This window comes from Sturnus vulgaris, chromosome 10 (genome assembly GCF_052056855.1).
Source record: "Sturnus vulgaris isolate bStuVul1 chromosome 10, bStuVul1.hap1, whole genome shotgun sequence".
Lineage (NCBI taxonomy): Eukaryota > Metazoa > Chordata > Aves > Passeriformes > Sturnidae > Sturnus > Sturnus vulgaris.
The window spans coordinates 9,331,621-9,341,313 of NC_142252.1; the positions used below are offsets into that span (position 1 = coordinate 9,331,621).

The window sequence follows — 9,693 nt, forward strand, 5'->3', positions numbered from 1 at the left end:
TATTTTATTTATTATTCTTAAAGTTAGGTTTTTGTTAAGACCAGGATGGATATTCCATAACATGCAGATAAAATGTATCCACCTGCACTTCTGTAGACCTAAAGTCTAACCTGAATCTTCTTTGACATTACCTCTTGGAATACTTAGAATCTTTCAGTCTCTGATGTTAGCCCCTACTGCAGCTTCTGTCCTCTGTAACACAGCAGTCTGGGTTTCCTTTGCATCCCCTGACAAACACAAGTGGTGCTGGGCTCAGCCTCGATAGGTGCTTTGCATGAGGCAGAAAGGAAAAAAAATCCCACTTCCCAAATCAGACACTGCATCAGCACAGATATTAGAAAAAATATGGTAAGCAATAAAAAAATGCAAGTCCTTGGAGACTGGAGGGTGTCTCCTTATATTATCTGCCTTGCACAATATTCTGTATAGTTTATGCTTTCATTGCAAAACAATTTGTCAGCGTCTTATTTGCCAAGACATTGTCAATATAACATAATGCAAGTCATGAGCTGCTGTCTGACAGCCCAATCCTGTAAGCTGTGTCCTTTTATGTTGAAGGACTCCTTCAACAACAAAATAAAAAGATCTATTTTTCCAGCGGTTCCTCACTCTGAGGTGTGACCTGCAGAAGTTCCATGACAATGAGTAAATGTCAGCATTGAAAGACACCTGTAGTGTTGTTTTCTTGCATTGAGTATTAGCAACAAAGCCAGTGCAAAGTAGTAACAGTGCTCAGAAAAATGATTCTACTGAAGGACTTTGGGTACAGCAGTGGAGAGACTATGGAGCAGTTACAATAATCACTGCCATCTCTTATCTGCTTTGATTACATGGAATGATCTACTCTGTCACCTTTCAGACAGGGACCACATTTTAAACGCTTTAATCTCTCTTGTAAGTATCAAAACTGTCTTCTTTCATCACAACATCAGGATAGGGGACCTACCAATATATTTAAATAAGACTGGAAAATCATTAAAACAATGGAGCTCTACTGCTTCATGCTATTGCTACATGTTCAGCAATAGCAACAGAAAAGGGCGTTGCCTGATTTTAGTTAAACATACTCTAATGACCATTATTGCTTGATCCATTCCATTTCAAAAGGCTTCAGCTAAGACTCCAACTAAGTTACACTGTCATAAATGAAACTACAGCAATCAGTCTCTAAAACGGTTCAATCTTACAAATCCATAAATATAACACGCTCTTTCTACTATAAAATGACTTAAATGAATATATGACCAAGGTGTAGATAACAACATGCAGCAGCAAGTACAATGACCACTGTGGATAAAAGAAGAGCAACTTAAAATGGAATAATATGGTTTATCAGCTAAAGATTTGCAGTTTTTAAAAACTTCATTTTTTTCCTCTACAGTAAAGAAGTACAACCAAAGAGAAGATCTGGAAATCTGAAAATATGGAAGCAGAATAACAATCCAGCAAAGAATGGTAAGAAAGGAAAACGATATTATCCAAATTTCATTGTTGAAACATTTTTGGTTCTGAAAATACTGCTAATTAGCAGACTTAATTTTTATTGATTAAACTTCAATTGTTATACATGTGAAATGAATTATGCAACCTGTAAATCTTAATTACATTGTTAATTACAATAACATTATGATAATTTTGTGATGCCTTAAATCAGTCAAACGTTTCTCAATTTTAGAGTTGATCAGAGCTGATGGCATTATGAATATAACACACTGGTTGTACATTTTAACAGAATTTAAATCATTAATTATAATGTCTTAATTAGAGTTTTAAACACTAGTATCTATAAAACAGAAAAACAAAGCAGTATTTGGATGTAATACTTTATGCAGCAAATGCTTCTGGTTAAAAAATTGGTACTAATTATGCAATCATGCATCATTCATGCATTGGGGGTTTATGTCCATCACAAGAGTGAAAGAGCTTCAGATTGAGACACAGATGCAGTTGACAGAAGCAGCACCTGTAGTGAAATAGCTCAGGAGACTCAGGTGTTGTAATGCCAGGGCATTTGTAAACCTGTACACTGTGCTCAGATAATGCAAGTCAGTATTATTTAGAGACATTGAGACACTGCATCAGTTTTATGCCAGATGAATGTCTGGCTTTTCTTAGCATCAGTTCAGCCTCAAGTAATTATTTAATTATATCAAGTAATTAATTTAATTATAAGTAGCCTCAGCTATTTACAATTAAGTGTTGAAAGCAGTCATGGGTGTGTCTGGTGAAAGCAGCCCTGCAAGGGAGGCTAAAAGTAGCCTATAATGAGGGTAAGGCTTCAGCTAAAGTACCAAGGTCTAGTGTTGAGCACATGACTTCCAGAAAGTTGTTAAGTGACGGACAGACTGCTGTTAGATGGAGCTCTGAGAAGAACCAAAATTCTAGAAAACACAGCTTAAAAGGTAAGACTGAATGATTATAGATAATTAGCGTGCAGAAGAGATACCTGGGATAACAGTCAGCATACACAGAAAAGGTTGGTATAAAAATGAATTAGCTTGGCAGAAAAGAAGTGAAAGCAGCATAACTGGCAGCAAGAAAGAATTGTACTGGACATTATTAGGAAAAGCTTTGTAATGCTAAGGACCAGTCCAGGCAGAGCTTGCTCTGTAGGAAGCTATGGAGGTACTGTGCCACCAGGGTTTTAAGAACAGACTGGACTAATGTCAATCAGAAATGGGGTAGATATGGCTGGGCCTTTACTGGGGCAGTCCTTAAATGACCTTTTATGTCCTCAGCATCTTAAGCTTTCCAGGATGCAGAAAGTGCTTCACAATGTTGCTAATCTGGAAATTCTTGCAAGAACTGGCATTCTGTAATGCTCTGCTGCTCTGTGCTATAGGAGGAAATGGTTTTCCTGCTGGGACAATCCACAGCTTCCTAAGGAGTCTGCTGAACTCTGGCACTTCCCTGGGCTGTGGCTGCTGCCATCAATCTCATACCTATGTCCAGCGTCCAGCTCTGGATTATATTATCAAACAAGGCTGTAGTACAAATCTTCCAAACACCTCTATCCTAGTCAGACCTTACTATGAAGCATGAGCCACAACCTACAAATACAAAATGTTCTTTTTCTATCAGCTTTAGTGATATCCAATGAAATTTGAATAGTTTTCCAATTGACTGAGGGATGAAAAAGTCAGACTGTCCTCTCCTCACGGAAAGATAACTCACAAGTGACTCCACACAAAAGTGTGCAGTCTTAGAGGCAAAGCTGGTGTTGGTTGGTGACCAGTGTTACATCAGCCTGTTTGCTGCAGTAAAAGGGTGGGACACAGCAGATCCTTTGCAGCCCTGGTTCTGGTGAAAGTTTTCATTGTACTTTTCAAGTTTTCTACTCCACAAGGCAAAGTTCAGGTTTTGCTTCAGAGAGATCCTGGATGCCAATTCATGCACTGTGCTTTGTGTCTATTTTAAGACCAGGCTCTTCCTTAGCCTGCCTTACAGCACTGAGCCAAATTCCCTTCAAAGCTGCATTCAAATGTACTTCTTGGGCTAAAGGGTCTACTAAGCAAAATAAATCAAAAATTACAAAAACGAAAAAAAAAAAAGGCAGAGAGAAATTAATAAGAAGGCTTCAAAATTAAACATGTCTTTGTTTTTGTTTTTTTTAATCTGAATTTGATTCAGTATTTCAGGAGACAGATCTAGGGCAGAAAGTTTATAGGTGGTGCAATTCCCTGGCACCTCTCTTGTTTTTCTTCTTTAAGAGAATCTAACTTCCTGCTCAGTAGAACAACTCCAGAGGTGATCACAGGAAAGATCCACCAACCTACTCCTGTTATTGGTTGGGTGATCCTGTGCTTTATTTCACTCCATCTTTGTCAGATGCTTTTCAGCAGTCACTTTATACATGAGTTTATAGAAAAGCTTTTCAAATCATTGAAAAGTAAAGTAGGAATATGCCATGAGTGTACTTGTAGGTAAAATTAAGGAATATTCTGGTTTGATTTCTGAGAGTTGGCTGCAAGCCCTGCAGCTGAAGTTTTCTATATATGCTTTCAAAATAAAAAATACTCACTAAATGCCTTTTGAAAGAGTAAATAGTCAAAGCAGCTTTGAGTTTCATTTTGTGCTTCACTTGCAAATAGTTATCTGACCCAGCCTCACACCTCAGCCTCTAACTCTGCAACAGGTCACCCCAGCATAGTGTTACAGGCAATAACCTTGCCCTGCCATTCATGCTTAATGTGGTCACGGCTTGATTTCTTATGGCATGCTAGGACTCCTGGCCAAATTTCATTGCTAACAGGGAAAAAAAGTCAGGCTGACAAACTGAACATTTCCAGTGCAATTACAGGAAGACAAAGTGGCCTTTCACTCTAAAAACACATATATCCACACACATATACATGTGTATATAGACAGACACACTCATATATGTGTGCATAATATCTTGCTATATATTGCCTTTATGTTGCATTTAAGAGTTACAGTGCTTTTCTGAGAGAAAAGCAGCCATTCCCCTTGTCAGAGAGCTGCAACTCTGCCAGTCAGTTCAGTCTGAGAACGCCAAGTGAGCCATTTGAGACGTGTGATCTTTCAGCTGCACAGCATCCCATTCATCAAACGCTCCAGCAATGTAATATGTAAAGCTGGAAAAAACAGAAGCTGCAGATGCAAGAAAAATCAATTAGCAGGAACGCCTATACAAGAAAAAAGGCCTGCACAGAATCACTACATTGCCATTCTGAATGTCCTAAAGCTACCTCCTTCGTTCTTTTGGGTGATCTTGGAACACATTCTGTAATTAGGATGAGAGGAGAGTAGTCTTCTAATCCCCTAATTAGGTACTGATAATTTAATAGAACAGCACAGAATTTAATGTCACTAGGTAGCACTAAGCACAAAGTTGGCATCATATCCTTTTCTCCACACCCCTGCCCCACCAAAAATTTCAGATATGGCAAGCCTCAACGTTAGGAAAAAGGCTGTTATAGTTTGCAAATAGTTTCCATCTAGAAGAAGGCGCACCCAACAGAATTCAAACAATGCACACTGCAATCTCAGTTACAGTGGCATAAATTAGGATCAATTCCACTGAGGTCAGAACAGTTATATCTGGGAGACACGTGAGGATTGAGGCTAACTAACTGCAGGAAAGTTAGTTCTCATCTCCTCTCCCATAAGTCAGGTTGGCCCTAGTTTCCAGTTGGACTCTGTCCACATAGTGGGCCAAACCTGGCTTTAAATTTCAAGAGAATAAATGTGGAGATACTGATTTTACTGGAGCTATTCCCAATTACAGTAGTGCAAAGTTTGACCCAGAGACTATTTATAGATTCAGGCACCGAGCAGTGGCCAGCAGTTGACATCCCATCATACTCTGGCCTTGCTGGACTGGAACATTCAGAGTACAAAGGCATTTCTGTGTGATCTGGATTGCCATGTTTCAGAGCCATGTTTGATCACAATTATTTCTTACATGGGTGAAGGCAGTAATTCCCAAAATAAAGTGCACATGTGGAACGCACTTATCTACCTAGTTCCTCTCCTCCCCCAGGAATATTTTTTGACTTGTTAACTACTGGAACCTGATCCTCATGTAATACAGGAAATGTGTAAGGGTGATACCAACGACCTTAGCAAAGTGCAAGCTGTGAATAGCCCTGGTGAAGCTGAGCAGCCAAAAAAGACAAAAATGTTGGCATGCCAGCTGTTGACTGCTACTGCAGGTGAATGGCTTTTAGAAACATTTAAACCAGTTGGAGTATAAACAGGCCAATTTTCACTAATGATAAAAAACTGAGAAAGAAGGTAATAAAGCATAAGTGCAGTTACCACATATAGTGATATTAACAGCAAAGTGTCTTCCTTTGATGGCAGGAGCAGCCTGAGGCAGAAAGGCAGAGCTCAGCAAGAGGCTACAGAAACACTGGTTTAAGCTGTAAGGGTGATATGGATACTCCAGGAGTTCCTTCTTGAGTGGAGAGGAGGAAGCAACACCAGCTCAGAGGGCTGAGGTCTGTCTTGCCACCTCTTCTCCCAGAGAGGTAAATGTGGCTCTGCACAGCTGAGTGCCCCTTAGGGCAGTAATTATAAGGGGAGTGAGAATGGTAGCTGTATATGAACAAGGCCCTATTAAGAATTCTCTCCCATTATTTAAGGTTGAACTGATGCAGAGTTTAATGAACCACTGCTGTCTGACAAATAATAAATACACCACACAAATGAATTTCAGGGTTAGTGAGACTCTTCATGAATTTGAATGGAATTTAGCAAATAGTCCCAGATGAAACAATGTAGAAAAAAAATTTAAATGTCAAAGCACTTCATTTTAGTATTTTCAAAATGGGGTGGTTCATTTTAGAACTGCCAAAACACTTTCAAAAACTTTCAAAACAAGCTTTTAATCTGTCCATTTTTAAATTCCTCTAAATTTTAAAAGAAAAGAGAAAAAGCTTTTAAACACATAAAAGAGCTCAAAACCATAAATGAAGCCATTCTTTGGAAGTGAAACTAAATATTTTGGATTGAAAAAATATACTTTTCTTGATTATTTTTTATTTTGCCAGCTGTATTTCAAAACTCAATTTGACCAAAACTAAAATGCAATTCTGAAAAAATAAATAGTTGTTAGATAGAACTATTAACAATAACTAGAGACTCAGTGAGTGGTTTAGGCTGGAAGGGACCTTTAAGGGCCATCTATTCCAACGCCCTGCAATACACAGAGACCACTCCGACAAACCAGGCTGCTCAGAGCTCCATCCAACTTCACCTTGAGTGTTTCCAGAGATGGGGCACCTCTCTGGGCAACCCGTGCCAGAATTTTACCAACTTTGTTGTAAAAAACAAAGTTCTTCTTTCTTATATCTAATCTAAATTCAAGCATTACCAAGCTTCTGTTTTGGGTAATCAACTGCCCAATTAATGTCTCTGAGTTTAATGGAGCAGAGTGAGACCCATTACTTTCCAAAAACTATTTGAGCTTATTGATTTGTTTTTAATTGGAAAAATCTGAAAAGATTTGTTTTTATTACAGTAAAATAACAAAGGTTCCATCTGAAAACTCACAGCAAGAAACATTAACCATGCAAATGGTTAGATACTTGAAGAAATGATTGTTCTCTGCAGTGCTGTATCAGAATCTGTGTCTGCTTAAGCTGATCCTGGAGCTCTTTTCCAGCCCAAGGTCCTTGAGCATCCCCACTGCTCTGGATTGCTTGCAGGCAGTTTCTAGTCTTGCAGGAGTGGAGTGGGATTTCAGCTCACACCCAAATTCAGTTCCACAGCAGCACTGCTGTCACGTGTGCTCCTGTCCCCACTCGAGCTCAGCCACACAAGACACTGAAAATGTGGCACTTATAAAGCCCCTCACAAAGAGCATGGAAATGAAGCACCAAACTCCCATCCTCTTTAGAGGATCAATACTTTCAGCCAGAAATATTTGGCTTGCAGGTGTTTGGCTGTCTGATGAATAGCTCTAATTTTCTACAGAAAGCAGTTACTTTTTTTTTGTGTGTGGAAAAAATATGTTCACAAAATCCAACTTTCCTCTTAAGGAACAGATGGAGATGGAAAATTTTTAATCTATAAGATGTAGCAACATGTGTGGTTTCCACACATCCCCCCCCTTCAATCTTTTCTGCATGTCCACTGACTTGCCTTGCTACAGAAAATTGCACTAAAGGTGATTAGCTTCAAGCCCAAAAAGTTGCCCAATTTCTCAAGCTCTATCAATGGATTTATCAATGATGTTTCCATGTGTGGACCTTGACTCTTCTCAAATATAAGTCCTATTAGAAGTAGAACACAACATGCTACTATACTGCATGCCACTGGATATTATGATCACATTCTCATGCTGACTAAAGGGAAGAAAAGGGTGTTTGCAAGGCCCTGTGGACAGAAAGAACCCAGAACAGTTCCCCAGGAAGGGGGAGTCAGGTTTTGTAGCTATCTTAGAGCTATGAAATGTTTTATTACCAATACACATATGCAAACATTCTAGACTTTATTTGCTTCCAAAATAAAAAGACATATTATTGCAACAGCAAAAGAAACTCATCTGTATTTGAGGTTTGTTATGATTTGAGCAAAAGTAAGGAAATTCAAGGTCAGAGATCACTCCCTCCCTACTGTCTATCACAACAGGTTACTAGCTTTAATTTTACCCAACTTTGTCATATTGGAGGTTTGATCCTTAACTTTGAAGTTTTTCCCCTTTCTGGAATTAAGCCAGAACCACAAAATATTTGAAAACAGAAAGCTTGATGGAATTGAATATAGTTTTTCTCTGTGAAAATAAAACCAAACTGAAAGTGTTTGCCTTTCAAAAGATGCCTTTAAAATTGTCTTTTACCTGTTTTCTTCATATTTATAGTGGCTCTGGTTATTTGATAAAATCTGTAGGAAATCTATTGCAAAATATTATTTTTAAAAGATAAATAAGGAAACTTTGCTTTTTAATTTTGTTTTTTCAAATATATCCTGCATTATTTTATAAATGCTTTCTAGATTTGGCTTGACACTATTACACATTTCAGGATTATCTGAAAGTTAATTCAATGATACTTTGGCCTTCCTTTTTAGCATTTTGATGTACCATTGCTAATTGATTTTAGTATTCCCTTCAGTAATATTTGATATAAAATCACAGATTTGAAGATCAAAATCAAAAATACATATGTATACAAATGCACAAATCTACATAAATATATACACTTATACATACATATATATACCTGTGCATACATATGGACACATATATATGTAGCCCACAGAAATTACTCATAAAAATGCAATGTGTTCAACCAGCCAACTACAATAAACACATCATTCATTACTTTAAAATTCTATTGACTTTAGCAATAACTTTTCCTGAATAATGAATGTACATTCTAGACACAATAATACTTAAGGAGTTTAACAAAATATTTTAATAGAACTATGCCTAAAATAAAAATAATTTCACAGAGGGAGGTTTCAGTAGCTGCTATGGAGGGAGGAAATTTTCATACCAATAAGTATGGTGGCATCTGCCAGGTAAAATGTTGCAATAATCCTCTGGGTGCCATTCCCTCCCAATAATGTGTTGGACAGTTTAGATTAACACCATATTCCTGTTCATAGAAGGAATTGGAAACCAATGTAAATACAGAGAGAGTTCATTTTGCAGCCTGTTTTCCCTGTACTCCTGCAATCTCTGGGATAGGGTTTGGTGGTATGCACAGAATAACGGAAGAGGAGCCCCAGGAACAGGTCAAAGCATGGAGGGAGAAAGCACTGGGGGAGGGAGAAGGGAAGCTCTAGCAACTGCTTTCTGATAGACTGAGATTTTCATTCTCTTCTGTATCCTCTTCATGTCCTCTTCCCAGCTTCTGACCTTACCTCAGGTGGGAACTGTGCTCCTAAGGCTGAGCCAGACTGCTCACCCACACCTCACCCTGTCCACAGTGCTTCTCTAATATGGGCTAGCAGCAGCCCATGGCAATGATTTATTATAAGCTAGGTGCAATTGAAGTTCTCTTGTCCTTTGGGAAATATTTCTAGATAGAGATAGTTATGTAGCATCTGCAGGTTCCAAGTATCCATATGCAGGATAAATTAGTCGAAAAATTATTCCCTGACTCTGCATTTACACTGGAGTCTTCTTGGCAGAAAAGATTGTTTACTTATTTGTAGCAATATAGCAAGACCTTTCCCCTATTGTTTGCAAGCTTTAGCCAGCAGATGAGAAATAAAAGCGAC

General features: G+C 38.3%; 1 long non-coding RNA gene across 1 annotated transcript in view; it reads left to right on the forward strand.

Annotated features, from left to right (window-relative positions):
* The first annotated feature begins 1,378 nt into the window (after window positions 1-1,378).
* Window positions 1,379-9,693, forward strand: part of LOC148222636 (uncharacterized) — an 86,936-nt gene continuing 78,621 nt past the window's right edge. Inside the window, exon 1 of the long non-coding RNA XR_015805664.1 lies at window positions 1,379-1,455. This is a non-coding gene — a long non-coding RNA (uncharacterized LOC148222636). The remainder of the gene's footprint in view (window positions 1,456-9,693) is intronic.